Consider the following 24145-nt stretch of genomic DNA (forward strand, 5'->3'; position numbering starts at 1 on the left):
GGAAAAAATAAGAAAAATCAACAGAGGCTCAGAGAAATGTGGAACACCACTAAGCACACCAACATATGTGAAGTGGGAGTAACAGAAAGAAGAGAAAGGGTCAAAACATATTGAAAGAAATAATGATAAACTGGGTGTAGTGGTGCACACCTGTAATCCCAGCAAATCAGGAAGTTTAGGCAAGAGGATCACAAGTTTAAGGCCGACCTCAGCAATTTAGCAAGTTCCTAAGCAACTCAGAGGAGGATCCTGAGTTCAAAGCCAGCCTCAGCAATTTATTGAGGCACTAAGCAACCCAGCAAGACCCTAACTCTAAATAAAATATAAAGGGGCTGGGGATGTGGCTCAAGCGGTAGCGCGCTCGCCTGGCATGCGTGCGGCCCAGGTTCGATCCTCAGCACCACATACAAACAAAGATGTTGTTATTTTAAAAATAAAATAAAATAAATATTAAAATTCTCTCTCACTTTAAAATAAGTAAATAAATAAAATATAAAAAAGGGCTGGGGATGTTGCTCAGTGGTTAGACACCCCTATGTTCGATCCCCAGTACCAAAAAAAAGAACAGATACAGAAAACCAATTATTATATGATTCCACTTACATGAAGTACCTAGCCATAAGGAAAGAAAGCAGAATAGAGGTTATTTGGTGGCTGAGAGAAGAAAAATGGGGAGTTTTTGATTAATGGGTAGATTATTTCTGTTTGGGATAATGAAACAGTTCTAAAAATTGTTACACCACACTGTGAATATACTTAACGTCACCTAATTATATACTTAAAAATGTTTGACATGGTAAACTTTATATGTGTATTTTACCACAATAAAAAAAATCAATGGTTAAAAAAAGGGAATAAAGTTCTTACACATGCAAGATGGATGAATATTATGCAAAGTGAAATAAGCCAGACATACTAAAAACAAATACTAAATGATTCCACTTACATGAAATATCTAGAATAGGAAAATTCATGACAGAAAATAGATTACAGATTACCAGTGGATGGGGGAAGTAAAGGAAGGAGAGTTAATGCTCAAAGATTATAGAGGGAGTTTCTGTTTCAGGTGATGAAAAGTTTTTAAATAGATAGTGGTGAAGTATGGCTCCACAATATTGTGAATATAATTAATACCATTGCATCAAACACTTAAAATGGTTAAAGGGGCAAGTTTTGTTATATGTATTTTACCAAAATAAAAAAATTCATTAATTTAAAAAAAATCTAAGTCAATAGAGATAGTAAAGGGGGGGGGGGAGGAATTAGTCATGAGACATACAAGAAACAAAAGAAAAAATATCAAAGATAAATACAATAATATTAATATTAGCATTAACTATAAATGGATTAAACAATATGATCAAATGACAGATGTAAGACTAAATTGAAAAAACAAAATCCAACTATATGCTGCCTATGAAAGACACACTTTAGATTCAAAGATACAAAGAGGTTAGAGATAAATGTTGTTTACATAGTATGAACAAAACATACCATGTAAACAACAATAATAAGAGAGCTAGAGTATAAGACAGCTAGAGTGGGTATGCTAATATCAGACAAAATAAACTTCACAACAAAAATGTCAATAGAGATAAAGAGGAATGTTTATAATGATAAATAGGCAATTCATTAGTAAACTGTAACATTTGTGTCTGTCCCAAGATACATGAAGCAAAAAACTGACAAAATTGAAGTGAGATACATAATTTAACAATAGTAGTTTGGGTTCTTCAATACCCTTTTTTCAATAATGGATACAGCAAGTAAGTAGAATCCCAAAAAGAATACAGAGAAGTTGAACAACGCTTTAAACCTACTAGACCATAACAGACAGCTATAGCAGACTGCACATAGTACATAGTTCAGAATAGAACATACACTGACCACACAAAGCTACATTAGATTGAACAGTATTGAAATCACGCAAAGTATGTTCTCTGTTCACATGGGATTAAGTTAAAAGTCAACAGCAAAAAGAAATTTTGGAAATTAGTAAATGTGGAAAATAAACAATGCATACCTAAATAACTAATGAGTCAAAGTAAAAAACTAATAAGAGGAATTGGAAAATACCTTGAGGTGAATGAAGGAAAACACAAAACACCAAAACTTATGGGATACAGCTAAAGCAATGCTAAGAGGAAAACTCACAGCTATAAACTTCAACATTAAGAAGAAAGATCCCAAATTAATATCCAAACCTCCTACCTTAAGGAGAAGCAAGCTAAACCTAAAGCAAGGACAGAGGAAATCACAAAGATTAGAGTGGGAATTAAATAATTGAAAAGTGATGGAAAAAAAGTTCATGGTTTCCAAAGATTAAAAAAAAATGACAAACTTTTAGCTACAGTGACTAATAAAATTAGGGAGAAGATTCAAATTATTAAAATTAGGAATGAAAAAGAACATCAATATTGATCTTTGAAAAAAGACTATTCCTAAAAGATCTAATGCCTCAACTATGTGACTTTGAATGAATCTCTTACTCTCACTTAATTTCTATTTCCTTATCTTTACAAATTTGAAGTTGATCTACAGCAGTCATTTTCAAACTTTTTAAAACAGGTAAATAATTTTTTAAAACAAAATCTTACAGACATATTAAATAAGAAACTGATTTAAAGCCTAAATTCTCTATTTAAAGTAACATGGGGATCTTCAAGAATTGTGTAAGACTCCTTTTCTTCCCAAATGAAATCTTAATGTTCTTACAGAACCCAAGAGCACCATAGAACGAAAATGATCTGTAAGATTTCTTGCAGCTGTAAATTGTTATCTATAGTAAATTATATTCTATATTAAAATTGCTATTATACAATTCATTGTATTTCCACCAGATGGCACTAACATATCCCATTTTCCATTAAAAATTGGCTTTGTATAGGACCCTTTTTTAAATTAATAATTTAATATCATTCATGATTATATAATACCCTTAACTTTTCAAAGCACTATTATGTTACTTATGCTATTCTCAGGACAAGCCTGTGACACAGATAATAATTGTGTTTAATTTTCAGTTGAAGACATTGTGGCACATAGTAGTTGTTAGTTGAGTGACTCACGGTCACAGTTGATCAATATCAGATTTTCCAGCACCTCTGAGATAGTCTCCTAGATTGTGTTGCATGGCTATATATAATTCTCAAGATCTCAGGTTAAGAAGGGAAAACAAAAGAATATCAAATAGCATTAAAACTGGTTCAAATTTTGTTTGGGCTCATATAATGTCCCATTAATATTTGTACATTTAATTTTATTATTTCCTTTATTTCTCATTATAAGTCTTCTGGTGATATATTCATGTGTAACAGTAGTAAAGTAAAAGTAGTAAAGATATCACACATTTAGGAAATATGATAGCTATTTTTAAACTCAGGATGGAAATTACATAATACAGGTTCACTAAACCTAAACACTATGAATTTAGAAAGCTAAGTACTATGAATTTAGAAAGCTATAGCATACATTTTATTCTTTTGAATTTATGATGTATATAAAAATTTTTACATTTGTAATAAAGAAACATACTTCTCTCTCCACTTGAGGATACTACATAAAGGATAACAACTACTTCTAATCAATGGGAACCAACTCATATTACCCACCATGTGAGATAGGTTTCAGATTAATATTTAGAAAACATTAAATAGTATTGGAAAAGGATTTTTGAGATCCTCCAACATACTGCCCATCCAAACATTTATCTACATTCTCAAAAAAAAAACACTATCAAAAATAAGTTTAGCTTTAAAAAAATAATGTAAACTTACAACCATGAAAGGAGGAGGTTATTGAAAACATGCTCTATTTCAATCTTATTGGGAAAAAGGCAACACAACACACAAGGGGTTAAGAAATACTCTTTGTAACCTACAAGGGATTCTCCTCTTTGGGAATGTATAAACATCTACTTCCTAACCCGAAGGTTGAAGAACTAAGGTCATTAAATTTTATTAATTAAGGTCAATGTTAGATTATTTTTATAGAACATCTTCATGGTTTTATCCAATTCTCCAGAATGTTGTTTTCTCCATTTATCTATTTATCTCACAGACTCTAATATAACAAGAGATCACCAATTAGGAAATTTCCTGTGTAGTCTTTGGTTTTATTTAATTCTATTAATGTTTTTTTGCTCACAGTTCATTTTGGGAAAAAAAACTCAAAAACTTCTGCAATCTCACAAACCTATCAATGATTTTGATGTTTTCTACATCATTTAATGTGTTAAAAGAGCTTTTATAAACAATTTTTAGAAAAATATCAAAAGAATGTAAAGTGAATGTTAATAGTAATGTTATGCACAATGGGAGCATATTTTTTTTTCTTTTTTTATTGTTGGTCGTTCAAAACATTACATATTTCTTGATATATCATATTTCACAGTTTGATTCAAGTGGGTTATGAACTCCCATTTTTACCCCGTATATAGATTGCTGAATCACATCAGTTACACTCCCATTGATTTACATATTGCCATTCTAGTGTCTGTTGTATTCTGCTGCATTTCCTATCCTCTGCTATCCCCTCTCCCCTCCCCTCCCCTCCCCTCCCCTCTTCTCTCTCTACCCCTCTACTGTAAATCATTTCTTCCACTTGTATTATTCTTCCCTTACCCCTCACTTCCTCTTGTATGTAATTTTGTATAACCCTGAGGATCACCTTCCATTTAGATGCAATTTCCCTTCTCTCTCCCTTTCCCTCCCACCTCTCATCCCTGTTTAATGTTAATCTTCTTCTCATGCTCTTCGTCCCTACTCTGTCCTTAGTTGCTCCCCTTATATCAAATAAGACATTTGGCATTTGCTTTTTAGGGATTGGCTAGCTTCACTTAGCATAATCTGCTCTAATGCCATCCATTTCCCTCCAAATTCTATGATTTTGTCATTTTTTAATGCAGAGTAATACTCCATTGTGTATAAATGCCACATTTTTTTATCCATTCATCTATTGAAGGGCATCTAGGTTGGTTCCACAATCTTGCTATCATGAATTGTGCTGCTGTGAACATCGATGTAGCAGTTTCCCTGTAGCATGCTCTTTTTAGGTCTTTAGGGAATAGACCGAGAAGGGGAATAGCTGGGTCAAATGGTGGTTCCATTCCCATCTTTCCCAGGAATCTCCATACTGCTTTCCAAATTGGCTGCACCAGTTTGCAGTCCCACCAGCAATGTACAAGAGTACCCTTTTCCCCACATCCTCGCCAGCACTTGTTGTTGTTTGACTTCAGAATGGCTGCCAATCTTACTGGAGTGAGATGGTATCTTAGGGTGGTTTTGATTTGCATTTCTCTGACTGCTAGCGATGGTGAGCATTTTTTCATGTACTTATTGATTGATTGTATGTCCTCCTCTGAGAAGTGTCTGTTCAGGTCCTTGGCCCATTTGTTGATTGGGTTACTTGTTATCTTATTGTCTAATTTTTTGAGTTCTTTGTATACTCTGGATATTAGGGCTCTATCTGAAGTGTGAGGAGTAAAGATTTGTTCCCAGGATATAGGCTCCCTGTTTACCTCTCTTATTGTTTCTTTTGCTGAGAAAAAACTTTTTAGTTTGAGTAAGTCCCATTTGTTGATTCTAGTTATTAACTCTTGCGCTATGGGTGTCCTATTGAGGAATTTGGAGCCTGACCCCACAGCATGTAGATCATAGCCGACTTTTTCTTCTATCAGACGCCGTGTCTCTGATTTGATATCAAGCTCCTTGATCCATTTTGAGTTAACTTTTGTGCATGGAGAGAGAAAGGGATTCAGTTTCATTTTGATGCAAATGGATTTCCAGTTTTCCCAGCACCATTTGTTGAAGATGCTATCCTTCCTCCATTGCATGCTTTTAGCCCCTTTACCAAATATAAGATAGTTGTAGTTTTGTGGATTGGTCTCTGTGTCCTCTATTCTGTACCATTGATCCACCCGCCTGTTTTGGTACCAGTACCATGCTGTTTTTATTACTATTGCTCTGTAGTATAGTTTGAAGTCTGGCATCGATATACCGCCTGATTCACACTTCCTGCTTAGAATTGCTTAGCATAGATACCTTTTACAATGTCGAGGTAAGTTCCTGTTATCCCTAGTTTTTCTAGAGTTTTGAACATAAAGGGATGCTGTACTTTGTCAAATGCTTTTTCTGCATCTATCGAGATGATCATATGGTTCTTATTTTTAAGTCTATTGATGTGGTGAATAACATTTATTGATTTCCGTATATTGAACCAGCCTTGCATCCCAGGGATGAATCCTACTTGATCATGGTGTACTATTTTTTTGATATGTTTTTGAATCCGATTCGCCAGAATTTTATTGAGGATTTTTGCATCTAGGTTCATTAGAGATATTGGTCTGTAGTTTTCTTTCTTTGAAGTGTCTTTGTCTGGTTTAGGCATCAGGGTGATGTTGGCCTCATAGAATGAATTTGGAAGTTCTCCCTCTTTTTCTATTTCCTGAAATAGCTTGAAAAGTATTGGTATTAGTTCCTCTTTAAAGGTTTTGTAAAACTCTGCTGTATACCCATCTGGTCCTGGGCTTTTCTTAGTTGGTAGTCTTTTGATGGTTTCTTCTATTTCCTCAATTGATATTGGTCTGTTTAGGTTGTCTATATCCTCCTGACTCAATCTGGGCAGATCATATGACTTAAGAAATTTATCGATGCCTTCACTATCTTCTATTTTATTGGAGTATAAGGATTCAAAATAATTTCTGATTATCTTCTGTATTTCTGAATTGTCTGTTGTGATTTTGTCTTTTTCATCCCGTATGCTAGTAATTTGAGTTCTCTCTCTTCTTCTCTTCGTTAACATGGCTAAGGTTCTGTTGATTTTATTTATTTTTTCAAAGAACCAACTTTTAGTTTTGTCAATTTTTTCAATTGTTTCTTTTGTTTCGATTTCATTAATTTCAGCTCTGATTTTAATTATTTGTTGCCTTCTACTTCTTTTGTTGTTGTTTTGCTCTTCTTTTTCTAGGATTTTGAGATGAAGTATGAGATCATTTATTTGTTGGGTTTTTTTTTTTTTTTTATGGAATGAACTCCAAGCAATGAATTTTCCTCTTAGAACTGCTTTCAATGTGTCCCATAGATTCCAATATGTTGTGTCTGTGTTTTCATTTAACTCTAAGAATTTTTTAATTTCCTCCTTGATGTCTTCTAAAACCCATTGATCATTCAGTAACCTAATGTTCATTCTCCAAGTGATGCATAATTTTTCCTTCCTTCTTTTATCGTTAATTTTCAGTTTCATTCCATTATGATCAGATAAGATGCATGGTATTATCTCTACCCCTTTATATTGTCTAAGAGTTGCCCTGTGACATAATATATGATCTATTTTTGAGAAGGATCCATGTGCTGCTGAGAAAAAAGTATAACTGCTTGATGTTGGGTGGTATATTCTATATATGTCAATTAAGTCTAGGTTGTTAATTGTGTTATTGAGTTCTATAGTTTCCTTATTCAACTTTTGTTTCGAAGATCTGTCCAGTGGTGAGAGAGGTGTGTTGAAGTCTCCCATGATTATTGTATGGTGGTCTATTAGACTTTTGAACTTGAGAAGAGTTTGCTTGATGAACATAGCTGCACCATTGTTTGGGGCATATATATTTATGATTGTTATGTCTTGTTGGTGTATGGTTCCCTTGAGCAGTATGTAGTGTCCCTCTTTATCCCTTTTGATTAACTTTGGCTTGAAATCTATTTTATTTGATATGAGTATGGACACTCCTGCTTGTTTCCGCAGTCCATATGAGTGATATGATTTTTCCCAACCTTTCACCTTCAGTCTATGTATATCTTTTCCTATCAAATGCGTCTCCTGTAGGCAGCATATTGTTGGGTCTTGTTTTGTGATCCATTCAACTAGCCTGTGTATCTTAATTGGTGAGTTTAAGCCATTAACATTTAGGGTTATTATTGAGATATGGTTTGTTCTTCCAGCCATATTTGTTTATTAATGTTACTAAACCTGATTTGTTTTCCTCTTTGATTACTTTCCCCCCTTTACTGTCCTACCTCCTACTGTTGGTTTTCATTGTTATTTTCCATTTCCTCTTCCTGTAATGTTTTGCCAAGGATTTTTTGAAGAGATGGTTTTCTAGCTGCGAATTCTTTTAACTTTTGTTTATCATGGAAGGTTTTAATTTCATCTTCCATCCTGAAGCTTAATTTTGCCGGATACACGATTCTTGGTTGGAATCCATTTTCTTTCAGTGTTTGAAATATGTTCTTCCAGGCTCTTCTAGCTTTCAGAGTCTGTGTGAAAGATCAGCTGTTATCCCGATTGGTTTACCTCTAAATGAAATCTGCTTCCTTTCTCTTGTAGCTTTTAAAATTCTCTCCTTATTCTGTATGTTGGGCATCTTCATTATAATGTGTCTAGGTGTGGATCTCTTATGATTTTGCACATTCAGCGTCCAGTAAGCTTCTAGGATTTGGGATTCTGTCTCATTCTTCAAATCTGGGAAGTTTTCTCATATTATTTCATTGAATAGATTGTTTATTCCTTTGGTATGGACCTCTATACCTTCCTGTATCCCAATGACTCTTAAGTTTGGTCTCTTTATGTTGTCCCATATTTCTTGGATGTTCTGCTCATGGTTTCTTAACAGTCTTGCTGAGCTGTCTATGTTCTTTTCAAGTTGAAATACTTTGTCTTCATTGTCTGATGTTCTATCTTCTAAGTGATCTACTCTGCTGGTAGTATTCTCAATTGAGTTTTTAAGTTGGTTTATTGCTTCCTGCATTTCTAGGATTTCTATTTGTTTGTTTTTATTACCTCTATCTCCCGGTATAATTGATCTTTTGCTTCCTGGATTTGTTTATGTAATTCCTTGTCAAAGTGATCTTTCATTGTCTGATTTTGCTGTCTCATGTCTTCCTTGAGACTCCAGATCATCTGAAGCATGTATATCCTGAATTCTTTATCTGACATTCCATCTGTTTCAGCTATTACCTCTTCTAAAGTTGAGTTGACCTGCATTGCTTGTGGTCCTTTCTTTCCTTGTCTTTTCATACTGCTCGCGTTTCTTTCTGTTTGGTGAAACTGTTGTGTTTTTGAAATTTTCCCCCTATTTATTTATATTGCTCTTATATAGTTGAAAAATCTCCCTTGCAGGGCGGGTAGTGGCTGTGCTCCTCCTCCAATTGGGGTGATCTGTCTACCACGCTGGCAGGCTGCTAGGCCTGCTCTGCCGGTCGGTCGCAGGTCTGCCCACCCTGCGGGCGCGGGTAGTGGCTCTAATCTGCCCCCACTCCAATTGTGGTGACGTGACTACCACGCCCTCAAGTCGTTGGTCCTGATCCAGATGCAGGCGGCGGCTCTGCTCGGCCCCTACTCCAATTGGTGTGACGTGTCTACCACGCTGGCAGGCCTCTAGGCCTGTTCCGCCGGTGGGTCACAGGTCTGCCTACCTTGCGGGCTCAGGCGGCAGCTCTGCTCGGCCCCCACTCCAAATGGGGCTACCTGACTGCCACTCTGGCGGGTCGCTGGGCCTTTTCCGGACACGGGCGGCGGCTCTGCTCCACCCCCACTCCAACCAGTGTGACGTGTCTGCCTCGGTGCGACGTGTCCACCACGCTGGCAGGCCACCTGGCCTGTCCCGCCGGTGGGTCACAGGTCTGCCTACCTTGCAGGCTCAGGCAGCAGCTCTGCTCGGCCCCTACTCCAAATGAGGTGACTTGACTACCACGTCGTCGGGTCGCTGGTCCTGTTTCAGGCGTGGGCAGCTACTCTCTTTGGCCCCAGCTGCAGTTGGGGTGACGTGATACCACGCCGGCGGGTCTCTTGGCCTGTTCTGGGCGCAGGCGGCAGCTCCACTCTGCCCCTCTGGCCCCCACAGCACCCAGCAGGACCCGGACCGAGAGGCAGTTTCCACAGGTTCCCCAGCCCTGGGCCAAAGCAGCTCCGGGAGCCTGAACCCGGCCGCTCCGAGCTCAGTGCACGCTCTGCTAGGAGCAGGTTCCAAGAAGCAGTGTCCGCGGGTTCCCCAGCCCTGGGCCAAAGCAGCACCGGGAGCCAGGACCCGGCCGCCCCGAGCTCGGTGCACGCTCTGCTAGGAGCAGGCTCCAAGAAACAGTCTCCGCGGGTTCCCCAGCCCTGGGCCAAAGCAGCTCCGGGAGCCAGAACCTGGCCTCTCCGAGCCCGGTGCACGCTCTGCTAGGAGCAGGCTCCAAGAAGCGGTCTCCGCGGGTTCCCCAGCCCTGGGCCAAAGCAGCTCCGGGAGCCTGAACCAGGCCGCTTCGAGCTCGGTGCATGCTCCGCTAGGAGCAGGCTCTAAGAAGCGGTCTCCGTGGGTTCCCCAGCCCTGGGCAGAGCTGCTCTGGGAGCCAGAACCTGGCCGCTCAGAGCTCGGTGCATGCTCTGCTAGGAGCAAGCTCCCAGAAGTAGTCTCCGTGGGTTCTCTAGCCCTGAGCCTGAGCAAAAATCTGTCTGCGAGACGCAGGCAAATACCAGCCTGAAATCACCTGTTCCGTAGCTGAATGAGCTGAAATCAGTAGAAAACAGGGATGATTATGTCAGCTCTCCAAGATGGAGGCCACTGGCCTCCTCCGTGGTCCGACCGGTGTGGAGAACTGAACTGGACCGCTTCCCTCCTCCATCTCAAACCCAGAACTCAGCACTGAGCACAGCCATTGTACCGCTGCCAGGAGCCCACAGAATCCGTAGCGCTGCACCCCCGCGCCAACACCTCGCAGCTTCCCAGTGCGCGCCGCAGACTCCAGCCGCGGGGCGATCTGCTGAACGAGCAATGCGACTCTCCGTGCGGAGAAATCGCCCGCGACCGAGTCCCCGCAGCCGATCCTCCCACGATGAAAATCCCTCCACTAGATTCTGGAGTGCCTCAATTTCGCTGGAAATTCCCAACAAGACAGCCTTCAGCTGTTTCAACTCATCATTCTCCCGCACAGTGACGCGGCACACGGGGGTGATGCACTCCCTTCGCCGCCATCTTCCTTGAATCATGGGAGCATAATTATAGGAACTTTAACTTTCCATATTATGTAGGTTTATTATTTTTTTAAAGTGTTTTTTAGTTTTATATGGAAACAATATCTTTATTTCATTTATTTATTTTTATATAGTGCTGGGGATCAAACCCAGTGCCTCACATATGTAAGGCAAGCACTCTGCCACTGAGTCACAACCCAGTCCAGGTTTATGATTATTATATTGAGCACAAATAATTTCTTTAATAAAACAAAGAGATAATAAACTTAATTTTTATTATATCAATGGCTATTACCCTTTCATTTTGACTATTTACCCCCCAAATTAATTTACCATAATTATAAAATCAGAGATCTTAGCCCCATCCCTGTGAACTGAGACTTGAAGCCCACCTCAGTATGAGGATGTCTGCACTTCCAGACTCAAGGAACATCCCAGAGCCACTCCCCAGGCAAAGACTTGAGTCCTGCCCCTATGGTCCCAGGCACCAGGCATACTCTATGAGGCTGGCCCCTGAAGCTTTAGAATCCAGGCCTGTCAAAGTACCAGGTCAGCACTCATGTCACCAGGTTCTAAACTGGAAACCATTGACCCAAGCTCTAGGTATATTTCAGGGCAAGGTACCACACCAAACTCAGATTTTAGGCCTTCCCCAACTCCAAGCTTGCCCAAATGACCCAAGGCTCCAGTGAACCCAGGGTATAGTAACATTCCAGTGGAACCTAGCTCCAGATTAACCTTCAAAGACTCAAACAATAGACTAGTCCATGCAGGAAAAACACATAGGCCAGAGGCCAGCATAACGGAGAACTCCAGCAGCAAAATCACCCATGAACACTACCAAATGGTCTACCAAGTACCACTACACAGGCTAATTGGTAAAAGGCTTTCCATACTGAAGCCAGCCTGTAAAGAATGGAAGAGCTGCCTATTTGTTCACACGTTCTGACACCAATACAAGGCCACAAGAAATCAAGGATAATCAGGGAAACATGACACCAACAAAGGAACAAATTAAAGCACAAGTTACCCATCCCTAATGAAACAAAGATCTACAAGTTGCCTGACAAAAATTTCAAAATAATTACCTTTTTAAAGTTCAGTAAGTTAAAAGAGAACACAATACATAAACAAAGTGAAAAGAAGAAACTATTTAAAAAAAACCCAACAAATTCTGGAGCTGAGGAACACAACAATGAAACTAAAAGATTTCATAGAGTGCTTCAACAGCAGAATTGTTCAAGCTGAAAAAAAGAATCAGCAAGTTTGAAGATAGGTCATTTAAAATCATTTGGTCAAAGGGACAAAAAGAAGAAAGAATGAAAAATTGAGGAAAGCCTTTGAGACCTATGAGAGATAGCATAAAGCAAAAATAAATATATATAATGTGAACCCCCAAAGGACTCATTCATACAAAGGAGCGTGGTAACAGACAGGTTCAGAAAGATTATTTAAGTTAATAATGAGAGAAAAATCTCTTAAATCTATGGCTGGAAGAGAATTTTCAGATTCATGAAAGCCAAAGAATATCACATAGACTAAACATAAAAAGATCCTCACCATGACAGATTACAGTCAATTTCTTAAAAGTAATATAAAAGGAGAGATACTTGAAAGCAACAAAAGAAGAGTAATTTGGAACATAAAAGGGAATTTTTATAAGACAATCATGAGGTTTCTAGTAGATAGCTTACAGGTCAAATAGGGAAGGGAGATGATATATTCAAAAGTGCTGAGAGAGAGAAAAAAATTCCCAAAATAATACTACACTCAGCAAAATTGTCTTTTAGAAATTATTGCAAGGCAAAACACATTCCCACAAAGTAAGTTATGGGAATTCATCACCACTAGACCTGCATCACAAGCAATGACAAAGTTCTTTAAGTTGAAACAAAAAGATGCTAACAATATGAAAACATATAATAAGTGTAAAACTTGGCCAGGGAGTGGTGGCACATATCTGCAGCTGAGAAGCTGAGGCAGGAGGATCGCAAGATCAAAGCCAGCCTCAGCAACTTAGTGAGACCCTAAATAACTCAGTGAGACCCTGTCTCTAAATAAAACACAAAAAAGGGCTGGGGATGTGACTCAGTGCTCAAATGAGTTCAATCCCCACCACCACCACCCCCCGGAAAAAAAGTGTAAAACTCATGAGAAACATAAGAATACAGTCAAGTTCACAATATTATAATACTGTAATGGTAATATGTGAATCACTTTTAAATGCAGAGTAAAAGTAAAGAGACAAAAGTATTAAAATAATAATAGCTACATTAACTTGTTAATGGATATACAATATGAAAATAAGTAAAATTTGACATTAAAATATAAAATGGGGGGGCTGGGATTGTGGCTCAGCGGTAGGGCGCTTGCCTAGTATGTGCGAGGCCCTGGGTTCCATCCTCAGCACCACATAAAAATAAATAAATAAAATAAAGATATTGTGTCCAATGACAACTAAAAAATAAATATTTTAAAAAGTGTATAAAATGGTCAGGTATGGTGGTGCACACCAATAATCCCAACTACCTGGGAGGCTGAGGAAGGAAGTTTGCAAGTTTGAGGCCAGGATGGGCTACTTAGGGAGACCCTATCTCAAAAAACTAAAATGTTGGTGAGGCAGCGTAGAATACAAAGGTTTTAAATATGATCAAAGTTAAAATAGTATCAGTTTTAAAAAGAATTTTAGAACAGTAAAATATCTTATATAAGTCTCATGGTAACTACAGACAAAAAACATGTATTGATACACAAGATAAATTGAAAGGAATCAAAACATACTACTATAAAAAAATCTCAAATCATAAAGGAAGAGAACAAAGGAAGAAAGGAACAAGAACTGGAAATTATTAACAAAATGGCAAACAGAAAGTTCTTACCTGCCAATAATCCATTTAAATGTAAATGGCTTAAACTCTTCAATCAAAAAATATACAGTGGTGCATACCTATGATCACAGCTACTTGGAAGATGGAGGCAGAAAGATTTCAAGGCTAGCTTAGGCTATATAAGATGATCTTCTCTCTCAAAAAAAAAAAAAAAAAGAGCGCCTGAATGGGTAATGAAGAAGGAAAGATCTAACTATTTTCTTCCTATAAGAAATTACAGTCTTAAAGATATATGTTGGCTGAAAGTGAAGGGATAGAAAAATATTCAATGTAAAATGGTTACCAAAGGAGAACAGGAGTGTCTATATCAGAAAAAAAATGGATTTTAAATAAAAAATTATCATAGGAGTCACAAAAATCCATTATATAATGCCTAAGGGGATCAATTCACCAAGAGGATATAACAATTGTAAATGTATATGCACCCAATATTTTAGCATCTAAACATATAAAACAAATATTAGCAAACTTTAATACCCTACTTTCATCAACAGACAGATCATCCAGATTCAAAATTAATAAGAAAACACTGTATATACGTATGCATATACATACATATATGCATACATATATACATATATATATATATATATATATATAGTTTTGAGATTAGGGCATTTTTCTCCCAGTGGGTAAAAGCCCTGCAAATTCTTTGTGGTAAATCAAAAATCAATATCAGTCCAAAGGCTTTTCAGTTGGACTAGTTTGTATTTTAGTATACAACCGTTATCTCTAGAATACTAAAATGTTTATAATAAAATTTCTGTATACCTCTTATAAAAAAATCCAAGTTCAGCATAATATATATCCTAATCATTAGATAAGATTTTAAAATATAACACAATGTAGATTCCACCAAGGAAACTGAAAGGTCACTAACAAATCTTCTAGACTGTGGAGGAAAGTTCTTTATCAATACTTTCTTTCCATCTACTTATTTCCTTATGACAAAGAGTAGACACAGAAGCTCAATACAGGTGGTTATGGTATAGCTAAGCGGCAGAGCACTAGCCTAGCCTGTCTGTGACCTTGGGTTTAATCTCCAAAACCACACACAAAAATATATACACAAAGGTAGGTAAGAAACACAAACCACAGTTGGGCACAGTGGTGCACACCTATAATCCCAGCAGCTCGGGAGGCTGAGACAGGAGGATTGGGAGTTCAATCCAGCTTCAGCAACTCAGCAAGGCCCTAAGCAACTCAGGGGGACCCTGTATCTAAATAAAATACAGAAAGGGACTAAGGATGTGGCTCAGTGTTTAAGCGCCTCTGAGTTCATTCCCCACTACCAAAAAAACAAACAAAAAACAAGAAAGGAAAAGAAATCTACACTCAAATCTGTCTTTAAAAAGGGGAGAGGATGGAAGTGAGCTTTCTAACAATATCACCACCTGTTATTGCCATTGGGGATTGAACCAGGGGCAATTTACCACTGAATTACTTTCCCAGCCCTCCTTTCTTTTCTTTTTCTTTCTTTCTTTCTTTCTTTCTTTTTTTTTTTTTTTTTTTGAGTCAGGGTCTCAATTGTCCAGAATAGAAAAAAATTTAAATGCCATAGAAGGTATTATTAGCAGAACACATCAAACAGAATAAAGAAGTAATAAGCTCAAAGACAGGCTATTTGAAAATGCACAGGAGAAAAAAAAAGAATAAATGGGAGTTAAGAAAGCCTACAGGAACTTTGGAACAGTATTTAAAAAGCAAATATTCAGGTTTTGGGGGTTCAAAGAGGACTTGAGAATGCCAAAAATATGGAAAGTTTATTGAAAGATATAATAACATAAAACATTCCAAACCTAGAGAATGTTATAAATATCCAGGTCTAGAAAGATCAAAGGTCACCTGTCAGACTTAACCCTACCACATCTACCTCAAAACATATTACAGTCAATTTGCAAAGGTTAAATACGAAGAGAATATCCTTAAGGCACTAAGAGAAAAGAAATAAGTAACACAGAAGGGTGTCCCAATTCACCTGACAGCAGACTTCTCAGAAGAATGTTTATAGTACAGGAAAGAGTAGCATGAGATTTTCACAGTATTGAAGGCAAAAACCTGCCAAACAAGAATACTGCACCCACCAATGCTGTCTTCTAGCACTGAAGGAGGGATAAAGATCTTCCCAGACAAACAAAAACTAAGAGAACATATCTGTAACAGACCTGTGCTGACCTGTGCTACATGAAATGCTAAAAGGATTTCCTCAGTCCTAAAAGAGCCCTTAATAAGTAAGAAAAAAGATACTTAAAGGTACAAAACTCATTAGTAAAAGTAACTATGTACACGATTTCAGAATGTTCTTATAAGCATTGTACATAACCATTCATATTTCATGAAGATTAAAAATTCAAAAACGTAAATAACTATACTAAGATACACAATGTAGAAAGATATGAGACACCAAAAATTCTTAAGGAGGGGAGGAATGGAGTGTAAGTATAGAGTTTTAATTAGTACATTTTGTTTCTTTGTTTCTTTTATCTTTAAAGTCATGTTAAGTTGCTATTATTTCAAAATAGCTTGTTATAATCAAATTATGTTTTTTGTATGCCTCGTGGTAACTACAAAGCAAAAATCTATAACAGAAAAACAAAAAATAAGCAAGGAATCAAAACACTGCTAGAGCAAATCACTGAGCCACAAGGAAGACTGTAGAGAGTAAGAAAAAGAACTACAATAAAATTAGAAAAGAAAGTACAAAATGGCTATCGTAAAACTTTACCTATCAATAATTACCTTGGATGTAAATGGGCTAGATTTTCCAATTAAGAGATACAGAGTAAGTGGATGGATTAAAAAAAAACAACAACAACAACAAGACCCAACTACACGTTGCTTACACAAAACTCACTTTGTCTCTAAGGACACACTTAGACTGAAAATGAAAAGATGGAATAAAATATTCCATGCAGGGCTGGCAACTGTGGTACAGACCTCTAATCCTAGCTACTTAAGAGACTGTCAGGCAAAGGGGTCGTGAGTTTAAGGCCAACCTGGGCAACATAGTGAGACCCTATCTTTTATTTTTTTTAAGAGAGAGTGAGAGAGAGAGAGAGAGAGAGAGAGAGAATTTTTTTTTAATATTTATTTTTTTAGTTCTCGGCGGACACAACATCTTTGTTCGTGTGTGGTGCTGAGGATCGAACCCGGGCCACACGCATGCCAGGCGAGCACGCTACCACTTGAGCCACATCCCCAGCCCGAGACCCTATCTTAAAAAAAAAAGATATTCCATGCAAACAGAAACAAAAGCAACATATATATGTAGTGGCACTCCTCCTCCACAGAAAATCTTAATTAAGCTTCTCCAGAAATCTCCACCATAATTGATTTTAGGACTATCAGCAAAAGAATCTCAACAAGAGTCCAATGTAGCTAAGCTTCCTATTTCCTGTTGCTCTATCTTACAATAATTAAATTTGGAAACGGGCCTAAAAGAGATCGGCACTCCAGGTGCTGAACACCTCTTTACTAGTTTTTCCACAAACATTTATGGACTATCTAGTAAGAATATATACATATATATATATAACAATTTGTAAAGGTTTCTAAGGGAAGTGTGTCAGCAAATGCATACTATGATAAGAAAGATCCTTTAACAAGGCCTCTGGCCTTGAGCTGGAGCTTCACAGAGATGTTTACATTTCAAAGATAAGAAAAGATATTACTAATTGAGCTCCATGGTAACAGATGGCAGTGGGGAGAGAAGAAAGCAGAGAAGAAGCTCTCCCCTTCTCAGGTGTTGTCCTTGAAGAGTTAACTTGCCCAGAACAGTGAAAGAAAATGCTGCTTTTATGTGAACTTCTGCAGACTGTGAACTTCTGAGCCCCTCCCCTTACACACTGGGTATAAACTTCTGAAACTGCCTGAACTAGGGGTTCAGGAGGATTGATTGATTACAGCAAAAGCTGTGCCCTCTGAACCTGACTGCAGCCAAATAAACCTGCTTCCTGTTTCCTATCCGGTGTCCTGCCTTGATTGTTCCCTACAACATATATACATGCATGGATATGCCTAACATTGGCATATTCAAATATGTAAAGTAAATAAAAATAGACCTAAAAAGAAAGACAGACTCCAACACAGTAATAGTAGGGGACATAAACACCTCACTTTTAGCAACAGATAGATTAGGCAAACAGAATATCAACAAGGAAACAGCAGAATTAAATGGCTCCCTAGATCAAATGAACTTAATGGACATCCACAGAACACTCTACCCAACAGCTATAGAGTACACATTTTTCTCTTCAGCACATGGAATATTCTCCAAGATACATCATATGATAGGCCACAAAACAAATCTTGGCAAACTTTAAAGTATTGAAATAATATCAGGCATCTCTTCTGACCATAATGTAATAAAACTAGAAACCATAACAAGAAAATGTTAGAAAGTACACAAATACATGGAAATTAAACAATTTACCCTTGAATAGCTAACAGATCAAAGAAGAAATCAAGTAGAAAATGCAAAACTTTCTTGATTAAAATGAAAATGGAGATAGAATAGACCAAAACCTATGGGGTATAACAAAATCAGCACTAAGAAGAAAATTTGTAGCAATTAACACCTCCATCAAAAAAGAAGAAAGATCTCAGATAAACAACTGATTCCTGCATCTCAAGGAACCCCCTGCAAAGCAGTAGAAAGAAAAAATAAATAAATATCAAAGCAGACATAAGTGAAATAGAATCTAAAACAACTATATAGAACATCAATGAAATGAAGAGCTGGTTCTTCAAAAAGATAAAATAGACAAACCTTGATCTAGAATAAGAAAAAGGAGACTCAAATAAAAACCAAATGAAAAGGAAGACAATACAACTGATACCAAAGAAATACAAAAAATCAGAAAGTATTATGAACAATTATATGCCAACAAATTTGAGAACCTATAAGAAATGGATAAAGCCGGGTGCAATGTAATTGTACACGCCTGTAATTCCAGCGGCTCAGTAGGCTGGAGAATCATGAGTTCAAAGCCAGCCTCAGCAACTTAGACCCTAAGCAACTCAGCAAGACCCTGTCTCTAAATAAAATATAAAAAAGGGCTGAGGATTCAATCCTCAATACTGAAAAAAAAAGAAATGGATAAATACATCTCACCAAGATTGAATAATGAAGAAACAGAAAACTTGAACAGAACAATAAGAAGTAATAAAATTAAATCAGTACTAAAAAATTCCATCAATTAAAAGCTCAGAACCAGAAAGCTTCACTGTTGAATTCTACCAAATATTTAAAGGAGAACTAACACTAGATCTTCTTAAATTATTCCAAAAAATTGAATGAGGGAATTTATCTAAACACATTCTCTGAGACCAGCATTACCCTAATTAAAAAAATAAAACAGGCAAGGAAACAACAGCAACAAAAAACTACAGACCAATACTATTAATGAACATAGATACAGAAATTCTCAAGAAAATACTAGCAAGGGCCAGGCATGGTGGCACATGCCTATAATCTCAGTGACTTGGGAGGCAGAGACAGGATGATGGAAAGTTTGAGGACAACCTCAGCAACTTAGCGAGGCCCTGTTATATAATAAAAAATAAAAAGAAAAGAAAATACTAGCAAGCTAAATCCAACAGCACATTAAAAAAGATTAGTCACCATGATTAAGTTAGATTCATCCCACTGATGTAAGGGTGGTCCAACATACACAATAAATATGATACACCACATCAACAAAATGAGAGACATCTATCTTCTCAATAGATGTAGAAAGGCACTGATAAAATTCCACATCCCTTCCTGATAAAATGCTGAATAAATTAGGTATATCAGGAATGTACCTTAAAATAATAAATGGACTTTATAATTAGCCAATAGCTAATACTACTGAATGAAGAAAAGCTGAAAACTTTCTCATTAGAACAAGAGAAGGATGCCCCCTCTCACTACTTTTATTCAACATAATCCTGGAAGTCCTAATCAGAGCAATCAAGCAAGAGGTAGAAAGAGTACCCAAATTGAAAAAGGGGAAGTCAAACTGTCATCATTCACAGGTGATATTATTCTTATATATAGAAAACCTCAAAGACACCACCAAAAGATTATTAGAAGTAATAAATTAATTTAGTGAAGTTGCAGGATACTAAATTCACATACAAAATAAGCAGCATTGCTGTATGCCAATATTGAATTATCTGAAATAGAAATCAGACAGCCAGTTCCATTTATAATAGATATAAAATCTAGGAGCAAATTTTATCAAAGAGGTTTTGAAAGAGGTCTAAAATGAAAAACATAAAGAAAGAAATTAAAGAGGGCAAAAAGCATAGAAAGACATTCCTTTCTTAAGGAATGGAAAAATCAATATTGTTAAAATATCCATAGTACTAAAGTAATATACACATTTGATGTAATCCCATTCAAAATACCAATAACATTATTCACAGAACTTCACAGAACAGGACAAAACCACCCTAAAACTTGTATGGAACTACAACAGGACCCTAAATATATATTCTCAAAAGAAGGGAGACAAGTCGCCAACAGGTAGATGAAATGATGTTCAACATCACTAATCATCACTGAAATACAGATGAGACATACCTCACTCCAGTAAGAACGGCTATCATCACAAAGTAAAAAATTAACAAGGATTGGCAAAGATGTGGAAAAAAGGCAATCCTCTCACACTGGATCAAGGAGCTTGATATCAAATCAGAGACACGGCGTCTGATAGAAGAAAAAGTTGGCTCTGATCTACATATTGTGGGTTCGGGCTCCAAATTCCTTAATAGGACACCCATAGCTCAAGAGTTAATAACAAGAATCAACAAATGGGACCTACTTAAACTAAAACATTTTTCTCAGCAAGAGAAACAATAAGAGAGATAAATAGGGAGCCTACATCCTGGGAACAAATTTTTACTCCTCACACTTCAGATAGAGCCCTAATATCCAGAGTATACAAAGAACTCAAAAAATTAGACAATAAGATAACAAATAACCCAATCAACAAATGGACCAAGGACCTGAACAGACACTTCTCAAAGGAGGACATACAATCAATCAACAAGTACATGAAAAAATGCTCACCATCTCTAGCAGTCAGAGAAATGCAAATCAAAACCACCCTAAGATACCATCTCACTCCAGTAAGATTGGCAGCCATTATGAAGTCAAACAACAACAAGTGCTGGCGAGGATGTGGGGAAAAGGGTACTCTTGTACATTGCTGGTGGGACTGCAAACTGGTGCGGCCAATTTGGAAAGCAGTATGGAGATTCCTGGGAAAGCTGGGAATGGAACCACCATTTGACCCAGCTATTGCCCTTCTCGGACTATTCCCTGAAGACCTTAAAAGAGCGTACTACAGGGATACTGCCACATCGATGTTCATAGCAGCACAATTCACAATTGCTAGACTGTGGAACCAACCTAGATGCCCTTCAATAGATGAATGGATAAAAAAAATGTGGCATTTATACACCATGGAGTATTACGCAGCACTAAAAAATGACAAAATCATGGAATTTGCAGGGAAATGGATGGCACTAGAGCAGATTATGCTTAGTGAAGCTAGCCAATCCCTAAAAAACAAATACCAAATGTCTTCTTTGATATAATGAGAGCAACTAAGAACAGAGCAGGGAGGAAGAGCAGGAAGAAAAGATCAACATTAAACAGATACATTAGGTGGGAGGGAAAGGGAGTGAAAAGGGAAATTGCATGGTAATGGAGGGAGACCCTCATTGTTATACAAAATTACATATAAGAGGTTGTGAGGGGAATGGGATAATAAACAGGAGGGAAATGAATTATAGTAGATGGGGTAGAGAGAGAAGATGGGAGGGGAGGGGAGGGGGGATAGTAGAGGATAGGAAAGGTAGCAGAATACAACAGTTACTAATAGGGCATTATGTAAAAATGTGGATGTGTAACCAATGTGATTCTGCAATCTGTATTTGGGGTAAAAATGGGAGTTCATAACCCACTTGAATCTAATGTATGAAATATGATATGTCAAGAGCTTTGTAATGTTTTGAACAACCAATAAAAAAAAAGTTGATCTCATAGAAGTTCAGAGTGAAATGGTAGTTACCAGAAGCTAGGGAGAAGGTGGAGAGAAGGATGAGGAAAGATTGATCAATGGGTACTAAAGTTACAATTAAAGACTAAGAAGTTCAGGTGTACTAGTGCACAGTAGAGTAACTATAGATTAACAATTATGTACTGTATATCTTAAAAGGCTAGGAGGGCTACAGTTGTAGCTTACTGGTAGAGCACTTGCCTGACATGCACAAAGCCCTTGGTTTGATCTCCAGAACTGCATACATAGATAATAGATAGATAGATGTAAATAAGACTACTCTGAGCACAATATTACAATAATAAATAAAGATTAGAAGGATTTTGAATATTTTCACCATAAGGAAATGATAAATGTTTGAAGAGATATGTTAATCTGATATAAACATTATACAGTGTATACATGAATTAAAATATATGGCATCCCATCAATGTAATTGGGGGGGGAGGGTACCAGGGATTGAACTCAAGGGTATTTAACCACAGAGCCACATCCCTAGCCCTATTTTGTATTTTGTTTAGAGACAGAGTCTCACTGAGCTTAGCACCTCACTTTTGCTTAGGCTGCCTTTGAACTCACAATCCTCCTGCCTCAGCCTCCAGAGTTGCTGGGATTACAGGCATGTACCACCAAACCCAGCCATTTCTTTACTATTATCATTTTAATGTTTTTAGTTATAGATGGGCACAATACCTTTATTTTATTTATATGTGGTGCTGAGGATTGAACCCAGTGCCTCACACATGCTAGGCAAGCACTCTGCCACTAAGCTATAACCCCAGCCCCCCAGTCACTTTTATATCATCAAAAGATGTGGGAAAAAATACTCAAAGAGATTTAAAGTATACAAAATAACTAGGGCTAGACTTCATGTTCTTCCTGTTTCCTCCAATATCAGTCTAGTGAAAACACAAAAGCATCATACTAAGTGGTAGTTTACAAATTTTTTATTATATACATTTTATGAGAATATGACTGTTGATCAAATTATGTCTATAAAAAGCTTATAATATGGATGTCAGTCATGACCACCATCACATTTTTCTTCCATAAAGTTTTTTAAAAACAAAACAGATGTGGAAGCTAACCTACAATAAGAGGGAGGGATTAAAAAAAGAATAGAAGTTTAGTGGAGTAGATGAAGGGGAATGAAGGGAAGGGAGAAAGGATGGGAAAAGGAAAGACAGTTGAATGAATCTGATATAACTTTCCTATGTACATATGTGAATATACCAAAGTGAATCTCACCATCATGTAATAATTTAAAAAATATGAATAAATGGCAGGAAGATCAGTAGAGAGAAGGGAACAGGGGTTTGGTGGAAGGATGGGAAAGGAGAGGCACTGGGAACTAGATTAGAACAATATATATTTCATGCTTTTATAATTATGTCAAAATGGATTCTACTGTCATGTATAACTAAAAAGAACCCCAAAAAAGTGTACCCGTGGCATATATGAAAATAATCTACATGTAATGCCACTCAAGTCTCTCCCTATTTTAATTTTTTTAATTGTTTTTTTAGTTGTTGATGGGACTTTATTTATTTGTATATGGTGCTGAGAATCGAACCCAGTGCCTCATGCATGCTAGGCAAGCACTCTACAACTGAGCCACAACCCCAGCCCCAAGTCTCTCCCTATTCTTATGATCAATTCTTAGAGAACATTTATTAGGATTCCTAATGCAACCTCATTCTGGGCATAAACTTATTTTTAACTCCAGTCTTAAATCTCCAAAAGCCATCATGTCACCAGCATTTTTTTAACCTTTCCATTGTTACCTCCTTAGCATCCCACTGTTTTCATAAGTTGATGCCACTTTGTGAGTGTCCTATTCCCCAATGCTGTTAAATCCTGGAATAGAGCTTAGTTAATATGCATTTTATATAAGGGTGATCATTTACATGAAATCTGTGGTAAAACCTATGGTGAACTAGGTAACTTCTGTATATTTCAAAGAATCAAATTTATTTAAAAAATGTGATTTAGAACTAAAATTCTAGGAATGTTCCAATTATTTAAAACAGTCTAAATTGAGACACGTGTACATTTTATAATTGCATAAGATCACTCTGTCAGGCAATGTTCTTTATACGAAGTTTGAGCCATCTTTGAACTTTAAAAAGTCTTTTATATAAACAAGTTATTTGCACAAATACTTTGATAGAGATATATAGGCTGTAAATACTATAATCTCAATGATGAAACATGTATTTATCTCCTTAGATGACAAATGTGATTTTCACAATCATTAAAACT

The 24145-nt window shown here is 37.1% G+C and overlaps 1 protein-coding gene across 1 annotated transcript in view; it reads right to left on the reverse strand.

Moving 5' to 3' along the window:
* Nucleotides 1–24145, reverse strand: part of Tex11 (testis expressed 11) — a 289052-nt gene that overhangs the window by 174160 nt on the left and 90747 nt on the right. The window lies entirely within an intron of this gene.

This window comes from Ictidomys tridecemlineatus, chromosome X (assembly GCF_052094955.1).
Source record: "Ictidomys tridecemlineatus isolate mIctTri1 chromosome X, mIctTri1.hap1, whole genome shotgun sequence".
In the NCBI taxonomy this organism is placed as follows: Eukaryota; Metazoa; Chordata; class Mammalia; order Rodentia; family Sciuridae; genus Ictidomys; species Ictidomys tridecemlineatus.